General features: G+C 28.1%; 1 non-coding gene across 1 annotated transcript; it reads left to right on the top strand.

Annotated features, from left to right (window-relative positions):
- The first annotated feature begins 4,819 nt into the window (after positions 1-4,819).
- On the top strand, positions 4,820-4,930 carry LOC140981901 (small nucleolar RNA R71). Its single transcript, XR_012176175.1, has one exon. It is a non-coding gene; the product is annotated as a small nucleolar RNA R71 (small nucleolar RNA).
- Positions 4,931-6,656: the final 1,726 nt, after the last annotated feature.

Here is a 6,656-nt window from a genome sequence, read left to right as displayed (position 1 = left end):
TTATTATATATTTCAATTATTTTGGGAAAACTGAAAAAACCGACTTAGATAGTCACGGAGTACCGTTATCCGCCACTTAACCGGGAAATGAACTAGAATCTGCAAAAACTAAATGAAAATATCAAACAACTATTGTGGATCATATAAAGCCATAAAATCATCATTAAGAATTTCATTTTCTATAAAAGGCTTAAGTCTTTGCCCATTAACTTTAAACACGTCCTTATTTTTAGGATTTTCAATATCAACAGCACCATGAGGATAAACAAATTTAACTATAAATGGTCCTGACCATCTCGATCTTAGTTTTCCTGGAAATAAATGCAAACGAGAATTATAAAGTAAAACTTTTTGTCCAATTTCAAATGACTTTCTCATAATATTTTTATCATGAAAGGCTTTAGTTTTATCTTTATAAATATTTGAATTTTCATATGCATCAATTTTTAATTCTTCTAGTTCATTTAATTGCAATTTTCTTAATTTAGATGCATCATCTAAATTAATATTAAATGATTTAATTGCCCAATAAGCTTTATGTTCAAGTTCAACCGGTAAATGACAATGTTTACCAAAAACTAACCTATATAGTGACATCCCTAATGATGTCTTATATGCAGTTCTATATGCTCATAATGCATCAGTTAATCTTAAAGACCAATCTTTTCGATTTGGATTAACTGTTTTTTCTAAAATTTGTTTTATTTCTCTATTTGCAAGTTCAACTTGACCATTACTTTGAGGATGATATGGGGTAGAAACTTTATGTGTAATGCCATATTTTCTTAACAAAGAAGAAAATGATTTATTTATAAAATGACTTCCTCCATCACTAATTATTGCTCTAGGTATTCCAAATCGACTAAAAATATTTTCTTTTAAAAATTTTATAACAACTTTATGATCATTAGTTCTACATGCAATTGCTTCAATCCATTTTGAAACATAATCAACAGCGACTAAAATGTACGTATATCCAAAAGATAATGGAAATGGACCCATAAAATCTATCCCCCAACTATCGAATATTTCAATAATTATGATTGGATTTAAAGGCATCATGTTTCGTTTTGAAATTGATCCCATCTTCTGACAGTTTTCACAAGATTTGCAAAATAAATGCGTATCTTTGAATAAAGAGGGCCAATAAAATCCACATTGTAAGATTTTTGCAGCTGTTTTATTGGATGAAAAATGACCTCCACATGCTTCAGAATGACAAAATTTAATAACATTACTTACTTCATTGTCGGGTATGCATCGTCGAAAAATTTGGTCAGGACAATACTTAAACAAGTAAGGATCATCCCAATAAAATTTTTTAACTTCTATCAAGAATTTATTCTTATCCTGTGAATTCCAATGAGAAGGCATTTTATTTGTCACAATAAAATTTACAATGTTAGCAAACCAGGGCATAATAGTAGCATAAAACAACTGATCATCTGGAAAATTTTCATTTATTGGTATTTCATTATGAGATGATTCAGTCATTATTCTAGATAAATGATCGGCTACGACATTTTCTTTTCCTTTTTTATCTTTAATTATAATATCAAATTCTTGTAACAATAAAATCCACCGTATTAATCTTGGCTTAGCATCTTGTTTATTTGATAAATATTTTACGGCAGAATGATCAGTGTACACAATAGTAGTAGAACCAATTAAATAAGATCGAAACTTATCTAATGCAAATACTACTGAAAGTAATTCTTTTTCAGTAGTTGAATAATTTATTTGGGCACTATTTAAGGTTCTACTAGCATAATAGATTGCATACGGTTTTCCTTCTTTTCTCTGTCCTAACACAGCTCCTATAGCATAATCACTTGCATCACACATTAATTCAAATGGTAAAGACCAATCTGGAGGTTGTAAAATAGGTGATGTAATTAAAAGATTAATTATTTTTTTAAAAGCATTTTCACATTTCTGAGTCCATTCAAATTGTGTATCTTTTGTTAAAAGATTCGAAATTGGTTTAGATATTATGCTGAAATTTTTTATAAACCTTCTATAAAAACCTGCATGACCCAAGAATGATCGAACTTCTTTGACCGTTTTTGGTGATGTTAAATTAGCAATAACATCAACTTTGGCTTTATCAACTTCAATTCCTTTTTCAGATATAACATGACTTAACGCAATCCCAAATTTAACCATATAATGACATTTTTCCAAATTTAAAACAAGATTTTTTTCTCCACATCGTTTTAATACTTCTTCTAGGTTTTTAAGACAATTTTCAAATGAGTTTCCAAAAACAGTTATATCATCCATAAAAACTTCTACAAATTCTTCAATCATATCACTGAAAATACTTAACATGCATCTTTGAAAAGTAGCCGGAGCATTACATAAACCAAATGGCATTCTTTTAAATGCAAAAGTTCCGAAAGGACAAGTGAAAGTAGTTTTTTCTTGATCTTCTAATGATATAGGTATTTGATAATACCCCGAATACCCATCAAGAAAACAGTAATAAGAATTTCCTGCTACTTTTTCTAGAATTTGATCTAAAAATGGTAGTGGGAAATGATCTTTTCTAGTTGCATCATTTAATTTTCTATAATCAATACACATACGCCAACTAGATGGAATCCTAGCTTGTAATAACTCTCTCTTTTCATTTTTTATAATAATGATGCCTGACTTTTTAGGTATTACTTGTGTTGGACTTACCAATTTACTATCTGAGATTGGATAGATAATTCCAGCGTCTAATAGTTTTAATACTTCATTCTTAACAACTTCTTTCATATGTGGATTTAACCTTCTTTGTGGTTGTTGATATGTTTTAGCATTTTCTTTCAAATGAATTTTATGTGTGCAAATTAAAAGATTTATACCTTTTATATCTTTCAAAGTCCATCCAATTGCATTTTTATATTTCTTAAGTAATTTAATTAAATCTTCTTCTTGATTTGGTAGAAGAGTGGAAGAAATTACAATAGGAAATGTTTTATTTTCACCAAGAAATACATATTTCAATTCGAATGGTAAAACTTTTAATTCAAGTTTTCTATTATCATCTTTTTTAAAATTATTTTCAGACTCAAAACAATCTATTGAAAAAACTTCAGATTGTTGATTTAAGTTTTCTTCTTGTATATTTTCTTCCATAATTGTTTCAATTTCATTATCATATTCATTTTCATTAATACTTGGTTGTTTACATAAATTGAACACATTAAGTTCTAGAGTCATATTTCCAAAAGACAATTTCATTATTCCATTTCGACAATTAATTAAAGCATTTGAAGTTGCTAGAAATGGTCGTCCCAATATTACTGGAATTTCATTATGTACTTCTATTGGTTGTGTATCCAAAACAATAAAATCTACAGGATATATGAATTTATCAACTTGAACCAACACATCTTCTACAATACCTCTAGGTATTTTGATTGACCTATCCGCCAGTAAGAGAGTAACAGAAGTGGGTTTTAATTCTCCTAAATTAAGTTTTTCATAAACTGAATAAGGAAGTAAATTCACACTTGCTCCCAAATCTAACAAAGCTTTTTTAATTTTATTTTCTCCAATAATACATGAAATTGTTGGACAACCAGGATCTTTATATTTTAAACTAGAATTATTTTGAAGAATAGAACTTACTTGTTCAGCCAAGAATGCTTTCTTCTTCACATGCAATTTTCTCTTCACAGTACATAAGTCTTTTAAAAATTTTGCATATGAAGGTACTTGTTTAATAGCATCTAATAATGGAATATTTATCTTTACTTGTTTAAAAACTTCATAGATATCAGAATCATTTTTTTGTTTTTTATGATTTGTTAATGCATGAGGAAATGGTGGAGGTTTATTTGATTCATTTACTATTTCAGATGATTTATCATTCAACATATTATTTTTAGAATTTAAGGTATCATCATTCTCAAAAGTATCAGGATTATCATCCTTACTCTTTGATTTTAAATGATCCTTGTTTTCATTACTATATGGATCATTAACTATTTTACCACTTCTAAGGGTAATAACAGATTTTATTTGATCAATTTTTTCATTTTTTAATTCTTGATTTTGATTTTTAGGATTAGGTTGAGGTTGAGATGGAAATTTTCCTTTTTCATGAATATTAAGTGCAGATGCAAATTTTGCAAGAGTTTCTTTCAAATCAGTCATAGATTGACTGTTTTGAATATTGATAGATTCTTGCTTTTGGATAAATGCATGAATTACATCTTCAAAGTTTTTTCTTGGAGGTGTAACATAAGGAATATAACCTTGATGATTTTGGTTATTTTGAAAATATTGTTGTGAGGGTTGTGCATTATTATCATTCCTCCAACTAAAATTAGGATGATTTTTCCATCCAGGATTATATGATGTTGAAAAAGGATCTAGTATTGGTTTTTTATAATTGTTAACATAATTTGCTTGTTCATGGAGACATTCTTTAAATGAAGGTAATGTTGGACAATCTTTTGTAGCATGATCATGTGTATCACATATATGACAAACAATTTCTTGAATACTTTTTAATTGACCACTCTTTTTCATTTCTAATGACTCAATTTTTCTTGCTAAAGATGCAAGTTTAGCTTGAATATCTATATCATCTTTAAGATTATAGATACCACCCCCATTTGTTGAATTATTGATTTTAGTTGTTGGTGGTTCTATTGTGCCTATATTATCCCAATTTTGAGCATTTTCTGCTAATGAATCCAAATACTCCATAGCTTCATTTGGGTTTTTATCTTCAAAAGTTCCATTACACATGAATTCTATCATTTGCCTATCTTTAGGTATTAGACCTTCATAAAAGTGAGAAACTATTCTCCATGTTTCAAAACCATGATGTGGGCATGTATTAAGTAATTCTTTATATCTATCCCAACATTGATAAAATGTTTCTCCTTGTTTTTGAGAAAAAGTAGTAATTTGTCTTTTAAAAGAGTTTGTTCTATGGGAAGGAAAAAACTTTTTGAGAAATTGTTGTTGCATTTCTTCCCATGATCTTATTGAACTTGATCTCAAATTTTGTAGCCATGTTTTAGCTTTATCTTTTAAAGAAAAAGGGAAAAGCTTTAATCGAACTATATCCATGCTACAATTTTGATCATTATAAGTGTTACAAACTTCCTCAAATTCTCTTAGATGTAAATATGGATTTTCAGAATCTAAGCCATGAAAATTTGGTAAAAGTTGAATAATTTGAGGTTTAAAGTTGAAATTAGATGCATCAGGAGGAAAAACTAAACAAGATGGGGCACTAGTTCTAATAGGGTTCATATGGTGCCTAAGTGTTCTTAATTGATCATGTTCTTGATTATTATTATTATTATTGTTATTATTGTTATCATTATCTTGATTATTTGAATTATCATCCATGTTTAAATTATTTTCAGATACTCGAATAAGTCTACCACTTTTTTTTCGACTCCAAATACTCAAAAAAAAAAAAACACAATACTTATAAATAAAACATAATTAACAAATATAAACTTAATTTATACCTCCCCGGCAACGGCGCCAAAAACTTGCTACTACTTAAATTATAATTCACCCAAGTGTAGGTTGTCTGCAAGTAATATATTTCGTAAGTACGAGATCGATCCACAGAGAGGTTATTTTAAGTTTAAATTTATTAATTTATAGATTACCAAATGCAAGAACGAAGTTTACAAATTATAAATTTTGTCAAGGCTCGAGGATTTATTCTTGGTTTATGCAATATTGTTTAACTAAAAGTAAAACAAAGGAAACCACCATAAATAATGGTTCCAAGAAAATAAAAATATTTAAACACACACCTAATATAATATAGTTCCCACTATAGAAAATACCGAATTCACCGATATTTTATATATGGTACCTATGATTATATATATAACTATATAAATATATAACTGCATAAAATAAATGTTAAATTAAATCATTATATTTCATTTAGAACAACCGGCAGAGCCACGCTATTGCCTAAATGAAATATATGATTTAATAAGTTAGTTGCGGGAAAGTAAAAGTTAGTTGCGATAAAGTAAAAGTTAGATGCGGAAAGTAAAAGTTAGTTGCGATAAAGTAAAAGTTAGATGCGGAAAGTAAAAGTTAGTTGCGATAAAGTAAAAGTTAGATGCGGAAAGTAAAAGTTAGTTGCGATAAAGTAAAAGTTAGATGCGGAAAGTAAAAGTTAGTTGCGATAAAGTAAAAGTTAGATGCGGAAAGTAAAAGTTAGTTGCGATAAAGTAAAAGTTAGATGCGGAAAGTAAAAGTTAGTTGCGATAAAGTAAAAGTTAGATGCGGAAAGTAAAAGTTAGTTGCGATAAAGTAAATGTTAGATGCGGAAAGTAAAAGTTAGTTGCGATAAAGTAAAAGTTAGATGCGGAAAGTAAAAGTTAGTTGCGATAAAGTAAAAGTTAGATGCGGAAAGTAAAAGTTAGTTGCGATAAAGTAAATGTTAGATGCGGAAAGTAAAAGTTAGTTGCGATAAAGTAAATGTTAGATGCGGAAAGTAAAAGTTAGTTGCGATAAAGTAAATGTTAGATTGTTAGATATCATAATATTTCATTTAGAACAACCGGCAGAGCCACGCTATCGTCTAAATGAAATATATGATATAATTATATATATATATATATATATATATATATATGTATAATATAACAATAATAATTGATGAAATATTT

Source organism: Primulina huaijiensis, chromosome 7 (genome assembly GCF_012295235.1).
Source record: "Primulina huaijiensis isolate GDHJ02 chromosome 7, ASM1229523v2, whole genome shotgun sequence".
Classification (NCBI taxonomy): Eukaryota; Viridiplantae; Streptophyta; class Magnoliopsida; order Lamiales; family Gesneriaceae; genus Primulina; species Primulina huaijiensis.
Note: the sequence above shows the minus strand (reverse complement) of the source record. Positions and strands in the feature narration are given on the sequence as shown.